Consider the following 15284-nt stretch of genomic DNA (forward strand, 5'->3'; position numbering starts at 1 on the left):
AGAAAGTAATGTAATGGAGGCACTACATCTATAACCATGCTAAATATAGAGGATATCATTATTTCTAAAGCTATCAGTTCAGGGTCCTGGCGTGTTTCCCTCCAGGTCTAAAGGAAACTAGTGGAGTTTATGTTGTGAAAGTATGATTTGATCACTGGTTGAAACACATCTACAGCATAATATTGTGCACTGTCTTAAAGTTTTGAAAAATTTAAGTTTTTAGCCAAAGTCACAATTGGGGAGAAGGGTAGGATTTGGAATGTTAAATTTTCAGACTTTAGCTTTTACTAACTCTACAGATCAGGGGTTTTCTTCTCTTTTCTTTTTTTTGTTTTATTAATTGTTTAGACTTAGAAAGTGATGGAGAAAATGTTAATAGTGAAAATTAAACTTAAAAGTTTGTCATGCATATTTTGGGGGAGGGAATGGTTAGTTATTAAATATTTATCACCCTACTCCTGCTCAAATATCTAGTGAGTGTTAGCATTAGAAGTTTAACACCAGCTCTTCTGACTTCAAGTTCAACATTCTATCCATTAAACCTCACTATATGTCATTCCTTGCAATGTAACATACACATGTACAAAAAAATTATCATAAATACTTCCATCTCTAACATCTGTTGGTTTTAAATACAGAGATGTCAACATTGGTAACTCCACTATCATGGATTTTTTTTCTGAAATTAAAACTATTTCAATAATCTAATATTCCAAATATCTAAATGTTGGAGTTGTGTATACATTTGCATCTGTGTATTTGTAGCTTTAAACAAAATTAAAGAAGGGTTAAGCTTCAGGTTCCTCTAAAGAATGAAATGGTTTGAATCTGCTTTAAAGTCAGGGTGAGTATCTAATACCAATAGAGTAGTTCAAATTCTAATCAGGAGAATCATATTTCAATATATAATTGCATTACCCTTTTGTACATCTTAAGTAGTCAAATCTTTTCAGGGAACAATAAGACATAATCATATTCAACTAATGTCATTTCGCTAATGATAGCCAGCCTACAATCAGTCTCTGTCTAGGATACTTCCAGAAGAATCACACAGAAATAAGCAGATGGTTTCTATTCATTTTAATAAATATATAAAGCTCATTTCTAGATGATTAGTCTATATCAAAAGCTATCTAGGTTGTACATTTAATAACAGCAACAACAAATCATAGGATATTTAAACTTGTTTTCATGGCAAAAATTAAATGATATTTTAACCCTTTCTCTGGGAAAAAAAGAACTTATAAGTCAATATTGCTACACTGACCCAAAATGTGATAGCTAAAAGTTTTATCACCTCAAAATTATGCTAACAAAATACTCATTTGAAATCATTTTTCTATTAATTTTATAAACAAAACATCTTTTAGGCTCAAAATTTCTCTTTTTCCCCAAGAGATATAGATAATGACACTAAAATAAAGAGTATATATCATATTTGATTATAAAATCAAAGCTAACACCAAGGAGGCATAAGCGAAAGGGGGTAGGGTTTTTTTTGGGGGGGTAATTTAGAAGAGAGAGACAGAGATAGACAAAGAGGGACTGAAAATTCTTCAGACTAAGTCAACTCCTGAATTTTTTCCTATTTTTCTTGTTAAATTAAAAATGAATTAATACTTAGATATAAAAAGATTCTATCATTGCCCTGTCTGAGCCAGATCAAACTCGATATGAGATCAAAGTAAAAATGGCTGACAAAGGGATGAGAAAAATTTTAAGTCACATGCCTTCTGATAGCTATACTACCATATAATATGCATTCAATTTACACAGATTATGCCCTATCAAGACTGCTTATTGGGTTTTCCTACTTATATTAATGGACAAGCAATAACTGTTAATGCTTTGTTTTCAAAGACTAATGATGTCATCAGGCAGTATCTTGACTTGCTAAGGAATGGGATTTAAATGAGGCAGAGTGGCACATAGTTGTCAGCCTCACTCTCTTCCATAGTTATCAAAGTCGAAGATCAATACAAAAATCAAGACAACTGACAATGTCCCAGGATTCAGTGAATGACTTTGAAATTTTCGAAGTCTGACCAGCTCAAACACTCTCTACAACACCTGCTTCATTTGCCTTCAAGACCATTGTAACAAATTGCAATTATATCTGCCTATTTCACCAGTTATCACAAGCTTGGTGTAAACATCCCCCTAACTCACTGATAGTTCCCCGCCATCTGGTATGGCCAGTTTGCTGAGAAAGCAGCACATTCTACAGTTTCTTATATCCACAGGTGAGAGTTAGGTGGCTGGTAGTTACCAAAGTTGGATAAGCAACCCTGAAACAGACTCAACCAGCCTTCACATCAGAGGGGTTAGTCCTCCCTGAATACAAAGTCCATCATCTATTTTAATGATTTATGTGCCACCACAGAAAGATTGGCATGTGCACTGAGCAGCCTCTTCATATATTATAATAAGCCTAGCTACAGGCCAATTCAAAAATCATTCATCTTTGCTACTACGAATCTAAGAGGAAAATAAACATGTATTATTTTGATTGCAAATTATTTAAAAGCATTTAATACTTTGTCAAAAGCTATAGGAATGGTAGGGATCCATATGGTCAAAAGAAAAACTTGGCAAGGTGTCATCTCTGAAGAGACAGACTCAGGGTTAAATCAGTCTCTACTCCCCCATCCCACACATACGATAGATGGAGGAAGGAAGAAGCAAGGGAGAAAGGAAGAAAAAAGGAAGGAAGGAGGAAGGAAGGAAGGAAGGAAGAAAGGAAGGAAGGAAGGAAGGAAGGAAGGAAGGAAGGAAGGAAGGAAGGAAGGAAGGAAGGAACAAATAAATGAGGGAGGGAGTAAGGGAAGGAGGGAAGGAGGAAAGGGAAAGAAAAATAATACCATTGAAATGAACATAGCAGTTTACAAGGTAAAATAAAGCACAAAATTGCAGTATACAACCTAAAGAAGAAAATCAAGTGGAGGGGAGTTCCATCTGGAGAACCTTATCTAATGATTGCAGGTTTTAAAGATTGTATACACATGCTTTCCATTTAACAAATATTTTTGAAGCATCTATTTCATGCAAATACTTTGTTAGTCTCTGGTTATGTGCCTTTATGAACACACCACACACACACACACACACACACACACACACACACACACACACACACACATTTTTTTAATATAAGGTAGAGCCTCTTCCTTTTGTCTTAATTTATGACTCTCTGAGTTAAAGCCCAGCATCATCAACCACATTCTACTTTCCCATCTTATACTCTAGCCCTCTCCTCTAAAGCATAATCATCCAGATTCATCAGACCCTAGAGCTCTGGTTGGGAGATACACATTACTAGATTTATTATAAAATATAGAGTTATTTTCTTATTGTGAGACTAATAAGCAATTAGGTGATATATTAGATATATCACTGGACCTGGAGTCAGGAAGACTCAACTTCCCAAGTTCAAATCTGGCTTCACACAACTCGCAAGCAATGTGAACCTTAGCAAGTCACTTAACTGTTGTCTCAGTTCCTCATCTATAAAATGAGTTAGAGAAGGAAATAGAAAAGTATTTCAGTATATTTTCTAAGAAAACCTCAACTGGGATCATGAAGAGTCAAAGATGACTGAAGTGACTCAATGACAATAAATAATTCTTACACTTTCACATTTTTTAATAATACTTGAAGAAAGTGGCCTCCAAACTTTGATTGTATGCTCCATCAGTAAAAAGATGAGCAGTTAAACCCTATGTAGATGTAGAAGTAGGTAGATGTTGATGTATAAATTATATCCATGTACTATCACAGTATTGTGTACATTACAAAGCAATGCACAAAATAGGAAAAATGTTAGGGGTTTCCAACTCTACTTGACTGGATACCCAGAATGTAGAGTCTGGCTTTTGAAAGATAATTTCAATCACAACAGAGTATATGGAAGATGTGGGTGAATACACATTGGGGGGAAGGAATTTTCCCATTGATACCTAGGAAACTGTTATTGTACTTTCCTCATATTTGTTATATTATTCCTTATATTAGATTATAACTTCTCTGAGGGGCCCACACTGAGTTAAAAGGGTCAGGGAAGGATTTTACATAGTTAAAAAAAGAGTAATGGGCTAAAATGGGGAGGTACTGGGCTATTAAGGGTAAAGGGTAGGTCACTATAGTTTCAAGCCTGGGAGACTGGGAGAATATCAGGGTCACAAACAAAAATAGGAAGTCAAATCAGAAGGAGCTAGTTTTAGAGAAAGATAATGAGTTTAGCTTAGAAAAAACTCATTAGCTGATATCCAACAAGTCAATCAATGCATTTTCTTCTACAAATCAATATACCCTAAAGCTCTTTTTATGATCTTTAATAATAGATTTCTTTTATTTATGTATAATGTGATTAAAACATATGAAGATACCTATGGTTGGTATGCATGCATAGTACAATATAAAATTTGTCATAAAATAGTAGATATTTTAGGTATCTTGTAATATGCTATTTAAAGATCTGAGAATTAAATAGTCTCTTTAAGGAAAAATAAATGAGTGTTTTGTTATTTTAAACTGTCTGCACTCTTCTTTGGAAAAAGTTCCTTTAAAATATAACAAAATGGGTCATTAGAAATGCAGAAAAATAATGTATGTATGTTTTTATGTATAACCTAATGGAATTTTGCTTCATTATCAAAAACGTTTAAATATATAAGGAAAATTATATAAAATAAAATGAAGGACTTAGTAAACACCTAATTTTATGATCTAATTTTGGTTCTTAGATGGAAAAAAGTATTGGGTTTCCTTTTTCATAGCTAAATAAAACATCAATTACCACATATTCTTTACTGAATTCCAAGTAACTAAAGTAAAAAAAATGCAAATATTTTTTCTCTAGTAGTAGATAAACCTTTAAAATATGTGAAAGAAGATCAATACAACCATTTAGTTTCTTGTGTTATAATTAGAAAAGTCATCAGTTTTAAACCATCAAAGAAAAAAGTCTTCTAATCTCCTTTTAGTTTTAGATGAATAAAGGCTTTTACTTGACAGTTCCTTACGTAAATTTGTATCAAAAAGAGAAGTTGGCAGAAGCTTCTAAATTCATAACAATTGTCTATTAGTCTTGTTTTTAATAATTTTTCTTTGGCATGTAATCCTCTTTAATTAGATTCCACTCTCTGTTGTTTCAAGACTCCATAAACTGGTGTCTTATATACCAGCTGGTAAAGCAGGAGTGACTGTCTAAATGATATTCACAATGAGTATTTGGAAGGTTTACAATTATACCCTTGCTAATAAATTGTGCTATTTTCCCCAACAATTTTAAGTGCTAATCTTCAGAAGGCATTTTAAAATTAGCTAAAATTCTGTCAAGAGATTTACAAAAATTGTTAGCATGAAGATAATTATGTCACAGTCCTTGGACTCCATCTCTGATTGTGTGCATAAATCAGGAAATGTCAGCTGTGTTTTCCCTTAATAATTATCCTTCCAGCAATATATTACAGTTTAAATTCCTATTATAATTTTGTTTCTGGTTTATAAAACACCAGACAGTTATTTCAAAAGTTTTCTACTGATTAAATAATTCAGATTTCCCAGAATAATAAGTGATTATCAGTACTAAAATTTTAAATATCACTAATAAGTAGATCAATATGGAAAGCATACACTCAGCATTCATTAGCACGCCATCCTTAGAAGCCAAACACTTGAGTGTGATAATGAGTTTTTTAAAAGAGGTTGATTATATGTCACTTTCTTAAGAGCTCATATACTATACAACAGACATACAGAAGAGGGAGTTTTTGAGCATTAATTTAAGTGATTTAGTAGTTTTTTTTTAAAAGTATGATACACTGATGCTTTTGAAGTATAGGTGACTACATAGAAAGATAACTTTTATTATCTACAATTACCTAATTTGGATAAAATATTTTACACATAATCGATGGAAAAACATTTTTTGGCTTTCTCAGAGTTTAAAATCATGAAATTTGGCCTTCATTCAAAGAACATAAAACTAGAACATGGATGCTTCTTTTGCCCTTCTTTCTTTTGTCCAATAATGCTAAATAATCAGCTCCCTCTAGCTTTCTCTAGTTGGAGATATTAGGGTCCTCCCAAAAAAATGGTTATATTTTTAGTTAACTCTATTCCTATGCTCTCCCAAAACAAACCCATCAACTATTCTAATATTTGCCGAGTCTTCTTGTAATAATTTTTCTGTAGTCTGCTTCTCTCATCATTATAAATATCACATAAGTAGGGTAGACCGAAATTCTAGGCTAGAAATGGGAATGAGAATATTTTATTAGGCTTGGTTATTGGTCCTTCTGAATTGTTTCATATGCTTTTCTCCAAACCCACAAACATTTATGGAGTTACTAATGCATGTCAAGCACCGTGCTAGATACTGGGCATGGCAAAACAAAATAATAAATAATTCCTGTCATCAAAGATTTTATATTATTCACAAGTAAAGAGTGCCCATAGAATGAAAAACTGCCATTTTTTGTGCTTGGTATTAGTGGATATTAAATAAATTTAGGGGAAGTTTTTAATATCTTAACCTTACATAGTCATCATTGAGATAGCCATTAGCTGCTGGCTCTTGTCATTAGATAAGAACAGCCATAATTAAATTAAACTATGACACTATATCAGGAAGAACTCTCTTGAAAGTTTGTGCCATCAATTCCTTAGCCTAATTCTCCATTTAACCTTCTAAGGATAAACTATGTAGTAGCATAGTTTATAGGTATTTTCCAATCCCTGTAGACAGCACTTCTAACAGATTTTTCTTTGGTTTTGTTAATAGATACTGATGTAGTAGATTTGGGGAGTTTGAACAGCCTAATGATTCCTATAATCGATACCTGAATATATGCTACACAAGGATTCCCTACTAAATGTCAATACTAATACTTCTTTCATTTACCTCCTGTTTTACTAAATTACCATTCCCTTAAGCTTACTGGGGAATTGCATTTTATCAGCAGTTCACATTGCATTGGTCCTGGAATTATGCCACATTTCCAAATGGAAGAACTGCATGGAAATTATAATTTAAGATTAGTATTTTATATCCACTATAAAAATCAACCACCCTCCTTATTATAAAGAAATATTATTTATGGTGATATTATTTGTGGGGTTTTTTAAGACTTAGTCAACTTAGCACAATTCCATCTAGGCATTGCTACAATCACAGAGGTCGATAAGATCCTGGTCTCTGACACAGTCAATAAAATCAAATTTTTTAAATTCGCACAAATGAAATTCACAAATAATTAATGAATGAAAAATATAATTGCTAGGAAATTCTTTAGGACTGATAAGGACTCACATCGAAGTCTATTTAAATCCTCTTGTCCTGTCTTTGGGAAGAAAAAATATTTGTTGGTCATCATTTGTTGGTCAAACATTCAGAATTCTAGATTATATACTTTATAGTTTCAAGCTTCTTTTCTCATGCTCAAAAGACTTCTGTCATCAATCTAGTAATCTGTTGAATGACCTTCAAAGGCTTAACTGAAGTTTTAGCCAAAGGGCACCTTGGAATCATGGAAAGAGAAGTGGATTTGGAATCTAGAGTTATTGGTTCAAAATTATACTTTTGATTCTATTTGTACAGCTGAGTGGTCTCTGAATTCCCTTCCAGTACTAAATCTATGATCCTTTGAAATATTTTGAGTCTCAATTTTCTCATGTATAAAATTGGTGTAAAAATAGCAATGGGGCATATCCTATCAGGTTGCTAGAAATATGATGAGCTACTCTACAATAAGTGGTTTCTAAACTTTATTTTAAGATAAATTTTACAGATATATTTTGGGTTTTTTTAACATTATCAGAATATTTTTAAGAAAAATCAAAAAAATAAAGAAAAAAGTTACCAAAAGTCATCAACATATTGAAAAATATGCAATGTACCACTAATATGGTGTGTAAAAAATATGCAGTGTACTACTCCATACTCTGAAAAGTAATGGGATATGATTCCTTAGAATCATATTTGTGTTTTGTAATTTTTCAACATTACATTTTGATTGTTTTATACTTGTTCTTTCCATTTACTTTTTTTGTAGTAACTATACATGTTGTTTTCATGGCTTTATTTGTTTTATTCTTTATTGGAACATGAAAATTTTTACATGTTTCTCTTTAGTTATCATATTTGTCCTTTCTAACAGCACAGTCATATTCCATGTACTCAATCAGTATATATAAATATATATGTATATATATATATACATATATATTTACTTTGCTTCCATTTAACACAAAGATGATTATATTTTCATTTATAAACATGTTCATTTATATGGGGATTTTTTTTCTTAACAATGACATCATAGGAATATAAGCCTAATAGCAGAATCTCTGAATCAAAGGTTATAGGGATTCTAGTCACTTTATGTGAATAATCCCAAACTGATTTAAAAAATTTTACTGATTCACACTTTTACCTCTTTAAGAATGACCTGGTGGGCCATATTTTCCTACACTTTTTTAATACTGATTATTATTGCCATATTTTGTCATCTTTGTAATATAGAGACTGAGGAGAAACCTTGTGGTTTTGATTTTCATTTCTCTTATTATTAGTTATTTGGAATACTCATCTAGATAGACATCCATGTTTACAAATCTTCTTTTAAGAATGGTTTGTATATATTCACATGTATATAATCACATACATACACACACATACATATATATACATACAAACATTTCTATGATACATTTGTTCATATATACATGTATTAATAGATAGATAGATAGATCCTTTCCAAACTTTAAATGTGAGATGAAATATAATTTTTTGAAAATATTCAAGAACATAAATGAAGATATAACTAATTTTTAAAAATCAACAACATGGTGTGGCTAGGTGGTGCAGTGGATAGAGCACTGGTCCTGGAGTCAGGAGTACGTGAGTTCAAATTCAGCCTCAGACATTTAATAATTACCTAGCTGTGTGGCCTTGGGCAAACCACTTAACCCCATTGACTTGCAAAAAAAAAACTAAAAATAAAAATCAACAACATTCTATCCCAGAGATTTCCCCCCAATATTCCTACTTTGTTAATTGATTCAATGGTGGTATGTCATATAATCCTGTTTGCCTTGGTCTTTTATCTGCAAAATGAGCTGAGAGTAATGGGAAATCAATCTGGTAATTTTACCAAGAAAACCCAAAATGTGATCCTGAGATATTTGACATGACTGAATAAACTGAACATTTTTATTAATATTTGTGAAGCTCTATACACACAATTGCATTTGACTCTCAGAGTAAAGTTTTGAGGCAGATATTATTATTTCCATTTTTACAAACAGGATAACAAATGGTAAAAAAAGAAAGCATGACTTGCCCAGGGTCATACAGAAAATAAGCATTTGATACAGGCTTTGAATTCAGGTCTTCCTGCCTAATCCCAGTGCTTATAAAATGAACAGGTTGGACTAGATCATTTCAAACGTTCCTTCCAGGTCAAAGTCAATGATCTTCTAGTCTTCTAAGTGAGAGTCATTATAGTATAGGGTTTTATTGGAGGACTATGTTTGACTTGGAAGCCTTGGACTGTAACATAATTGAGAATTTAGAGAGTTCAAGAAGAAAAAAATAAAATTATTATTTTCCTTATGATGAATAGGTAAATAAAGGAAAATTTCTAGAAAAGAAAATAATTTGTTTTTATTCTGCTAGGGAAAATATGGAGGAATATAACTGGACTTTTCAAATATTATAGGATTGATGACTCCCAGAGTTTCTGTGTCCACTGTCAATCAAGAAAATGAATATAAGCTTAAAATGCAACAGAAAAAAATTAAGGAAGAACCCAAAGATTTTAAGGATTAAGAGAAATTTAAATTAATTACTTGGGCAGATTAGCAGACTTTCTTTGATCAAGATTACAGGTGATAAATTATCAAGTACAGCAAGTTAAAATTGTTTCTAAAAAGTTAATAAAAATTTTGTTATAAACAAACAAAACATTACATGCAGCCATTATCCACAGGGTGTTGTCTCCTCGATTTGTTGTCTTGAGTAGAAAGTGACTGAAATCATTCAGCTAGTAATAAAAGAGCAGATAGCTACTTATGATGAGGCTTGAAATTCCTTTGTGACCATCAATGAAAACAATAAAGGGGTAAAGGATGAGTGTATTCAGTTGAGAGAGATAATAAAACAATAGAAATCTAAGTTTCTAATTCTCTGACTCATTAAATAGGGAAATATTTGTTTATTTTGGTTATAAAGACATGATAATATAATCAATTGCAATAGTATCTGGAATATATAGATGATTTTAAAGTAAGGTATTATACATGTATCACCTCATGTGATCCTCACAGTAAATGTGTCTAGGAGGTGGAGGTTATCATTATCACTATTTTAAAGTTGAGGAAACAGAAGCTGAGAGGAACTGACTGACTTCAACAGGTTTTTGATGACCGGCATACTTTTCAAAATCAGTTCTTCCTTTTTTTCCAAATCCAGTATTCTTACCCACTGTACCTATGTATCACATTGATCTGAGGGCTTTTTGCAGTTATAGCTTTGAAACTATTTTTGCAATCATAGGTTTGAAATGATTTTTAATCATCCCTTGCAAATTGTTAAATTTAGTACTTGGAATCAGGAAGATCTGAATTCCAATTCTGCTCAGACATTAACTATGTGATCTTAGAGTCACTTAATAGTAGGCTCACCTATAAAATGGAAGTGATATTAATACTTTCCTAACAGGGCTGATATAATCATATAAGTCAGTATTTGTAACATGCTTCACAAACAAGTGAAAATAAAAATAAAGGTTTCATACTAATAATTTCTATGGATGTGAGATATGAGATATCTGTCCAATGGCACATTTCACATCCTATTTGTGCTCTCTCACATTATGGACCTTTTTGTCCATGTGTTTCCACAACCCCACCCACCCCCATCCTGATATTTTACTCTTCATGCATGGCCAGCCTAACACATCTTTTGATTGTATATTTCTACAATATAGTAGTAGTTTTGAAAGAGCATCAACTATGAGAGGTAGTGAACTTACTACCAGCAGTAACTAAGTCCCTTATACTTCCTGGACTATTTCCTCTGTCTATAAAATGAGGGAACTGGAAAAGATCTCTGAGTCCCTCCTTGCTCTAGAACTTTGATTCTATGATTATGATAAATTTTAGATCTATGACAACAACTTCTACCTTGCTTCTCCCCTGCAATGCTTCATTATGCTATAGCTCACTCAAATAAAATCAAACATGATTCTTCATGGTCATTTGGGTGAGCTGTAATTGTAATTATCCTAAAATGTCTTTATACTATATCTTATACTTTCAAAAGTCATACTATCTTATTAGAATTCTTCCTTTTTATTAGGTGTCAACTATGAGACATTAATTCAAAATATGATCTACAATCTTCATTTCCCTGGATAAATAAGTAGGGGGGAAAATGATAAAAGAAGAATATAATAGAACTAAACCTTCATAAAGAAGAGATAAAGTACATGTAAGAATTTAATTTTTAAAGAAATCTGACAAAAACTAAAGCCATCTATAAAGGTACTTTTCTTTTTAAGGTTAATTATGTAACTTGGCTATAAAAATAATCAGAAAGTTTATTTTTACATTCATTTCTTATAACTATGCTTTCACCATCTGTTCTTCTTTATAATTACAAAGATTATTAACCATTAAATCAATATGAGAATTTATTCTATAGACAAATAACATTTTGAAAAACAAAATATACCCCCCTTTACAATGATATACTAGTTAAAAAGCAAAAATATATCTCCCCTTTTTTATTAAACTGTCTTTGCCATAAATAGACAATATTTTTGTGTAAAGTGAAGAGAAGAATAGAACATCATGTATCACTGTTCCTAAGTATGCCAAAATTCCTTACCATTTTAAAGGTTGAAAATGCTGAGAGATGGTATTTCATAAAAGTAGACTTCACAACAGTATATCTATCTCTCCATCCATCTATCTCTCCATCCATCCATCTATCCATCCATCTATCTATCTATCTATCCATCTATCCTACACATACATGCACAAAAACACACATATATATGAGAAAATATTAATTTAGCTTTCCATTTAAAGGATAGAATATGTCTAATAATGCAACAGCTTACTTTTTATCCATTCCTGAGGCCTTTCTTCCTTGATCCTTCAAGTTAGAAGTGCTTACTCTCTCTATAGAACAAACATCATATTTTGTCCCTTCCTTAGACTTTCACATTATTAGTATTATGAAAAGTTGTGCCTACAGTCTAATATTCCCTCTCTAAAACTGTAAATTATCCCTTCTGACAATTAAATATTATGCTAATTTTCAAGTACCATGGAAAAGGAAGAAAACACTTGGATTAAAGTTTGAGGATAGTCCTAGGCAAAATTTTAAAGAGTTTCTATAAAGTGAAAATTCATAAATTGTTACAAAGAAAAAAGATGATAATTTTGAGGTAACAAAGCAAATTAAGAAAAATAAAGTCAGCGTTCTCTCTCTCTCTCTCTCTCTCTCTCTCTCTCTCTCTCTCTCTCTCTCTCTCTTTATGACAGGTGATTAGACTACTAGTATCTCAGGGGAATGACAAAAGCAGTAGATACCTAGGTTTTGACATTGTTACATTAGTCAGTCTCTCATTATATTCCTCTAGAAAAGATGCAGACTGAATGATAGTACAAATTGTTGCATCAAGAATTGATTGCTTGATATTACCTGAAAAATGATAATCTATGAATGGGAAAATGACAATATATATCATATGATTTAAGTCATGAAGGGACATTATAAATTATTTAGTTCAACATTCTCATTTTTACAAAAATTCAGGAAAAAAGCTTAGTCATTTATCTGAGGTCACATAGGTTGGTCTCTAGAGGACTACTAAGATCCTTTCTTGTTCTTCTTGTAGTGGAATAATTGAATGATATTTTTATTAATGATCTGATAGTCATTGATATGACGTGATTATCAAATTTGCTATTATGTCAAATTTAGTGGAAGGGATAACTTTTATCTATAGGGGAACCAGAATCTTCAAACCTTAGTGAATGAAATGAATAATGAATCATCAATGTATTGTAGTAACCAAAAAAAGCCAACAACAGCAGGTTGCATTGTGTATTCAACAGGCTAATATTCACCAAATGAGATCATAAGTTAATTGTGCTTTGCCCTGATAAGATCAAGTTTGGAGTATTATATACCCTCCTGGATGCTTTATTATGGAAAAGATCTTGACAAGTTGCAGCACATCTAGAAGTAAGTATACAAAGTGATAAGGTAGTTGAAAAATCCAAAGATATTTAGATTGGTTAGAGAAAATAAAAATTTTCCTAGGAACAGGCTAGCTGTCTTCAAATGCTTCAAGAGCTACTATGTGAAAGTTAGTTGTGAGATTTGTTTTGTCTTGGTCTTAGAAAGCAATATTAGGAATGGTCTGTAACTTATATGGAAACATTTCAGGTCAACACATAAGGGGAAAATTGTAATAAATAGTTGAAACCAAAAGTGGTGTTTGAATAAGGTAGAGGACAATGGGACTAACCACTGCAGCAGCAGTCCAAACATGATGTGATAAGAGTCTTTCAATATTTAAAACCTAACTAAAACTTTTATAAATTTTTCCTATTAAATGTTATCTTATTAGATTTTGCCCAAAGATATAAGGCCCCAGTATCTTTAAAGATGCTGATGCCTTCATTCATCATGTTAACTGTCCCTGTTACTTTATATTATCTATAAATTTAAAATTTCCATATTTGTCTGTATCTACATTATATAAAATATCTTTCATCAGTAATGACTTAACTTTCATTCTCCATTTTACTTCCAGGTTTGGTATTTTATTTTTCTATACTTTTAAAATATTCTTTATTTTCTCCTATTTTTTAACCTTTCTTTACCATTCTCATGTTTTACTTTTTTAAATGTCAGATTTCCTTTCACTTTCTTTCTGATCTTTATTTTATTTCTGCCTCTTCTGATTTCTGTGTATGTGCCTAACTATTACCCAAATGACTCCAAGCAGGACTCCCTCAAAACGAATAATAAATAAATTAAAAGAAAAATACTATCTGCGGTAGTATGTTGTTGCCTAGCAACACCATTTGCCCCTCTATCTTGTCCATGGAGAGAGATAGTGCATCTTACTTTCAGCCTCACTGGTACACAGGTATACAAAATCTTTCTTCTACTATTTGCCCATCCATTGGTAAATACTAATAAAGGTGAAAATGGCTATGGTGTGCTCAACTTCTAATCCTGAAAAAATAGTTATTTGTAACACTGGTTATTCTGCAGGGCATGATGTAATCAATTCACCCTGTAATAGTTCTTTCAAAAATATTTATTGCAATAGGAAAGGTTAGATTTTCATAATTCAAGAAGATTCACAGGAACCAGAGGTAGTTCAGAAGGCTTTTAATTGGTCATATTTGCAAATGTCTCTGATACTATTAGTAAAACATTTTAAAAGAGAGATGAAAATAGCTTGAACCCTAGGTTTTAGAAAATCAACATGAATAACAGCAAATTTATATTTTAACCAAAATGAAATAACATAAGGATGAAGATGACAACTTTTTTAAAAAAATATAAAATGTTGTGACTAATATGAAAATATTTTAAACATGATTCTATACATGCACAGCTTTTATCAGATTGTTTACTGCTCTGGGAAGAAGAGAGGAAAGGGAGGATAGTAGAAAAATATGGAATTCAAAAGCTTATAAATGAATGAATATTGAAACCTATTTCCTAGTAATTGGAAAATAAAATAAAATAAAATGGGAAAAAATAAAATGTAAATGAAATTTCAATAGGAAGGAATGATTGGACACAAATACATTTAAATGAGCATACAAGCAAAACAGTGAGGCAACATTAATTAGGCACAAACTACACAGGAAAAACACTCTATTACACACTAGAGAGATACAAAGTAGAACATCAACTCAAATGAATGTGATACATAATATGTTCATGGTAAATCTCTAGAAAATAATCGAAGTATTACTTGAGAACTTGGCAGGAAGACATCACCTACCAGAAGTATGAGAAAGCCTTTATAAACATACCTATACTAATTCTGTCAATAGGTACAGAGATCTTCTCTTTTGGAAAATTAAGAAAACAGAATATCTGTCATGTCAACATTCAATAGATTGGTACCGATACATAGAAAATTTTATTTTTCAGAATAATTCAATGCTGATATTGTAGATATCTCTTTTGTGTAAATATGTCTGTATATCTATATATGCATGTGCATGTGTGCTTATAG

At 31.7% G+C, this 15284-nt stretch overlaps 1 protein-coding gene and 1 pseudogene across 2 annotated transcripts in view; both read right to left on the reverse strand.

Moving 5' to 3' along the window:
- Nucleotides 1-15284, reverse strand: part of DPYD (dihydropyrimidine dehydrogenase) — a 1037477-nt gene that overhangs the window by 919318 nt on the left and 102875 nt on the right. The window lies entirely within an intron of this gene.
- LOC141488279 (large ribosomal subunit protein eL36-like) overlaps nucleotides 1-15284 on the reverse strand; it is a 40210-nt pseudogene continuing 24926 nt past the window's right edge.

Source organism: Macrotis lagotis, chromosome 5 (genome assembly GCF_037893015.1).
Source record: "Macrotis lagotis isolate mMagLag1 chromosome 5, bilby.v1.9.chrom.fasta, whole genome shotgun sequence".
NCBI classification, from domain to species: Eukaryota; Metazoa; Chordata; class Mammalia; order Peramelemorphia; family Peramelidae; genus Macrotis; species Macrotis lagotis.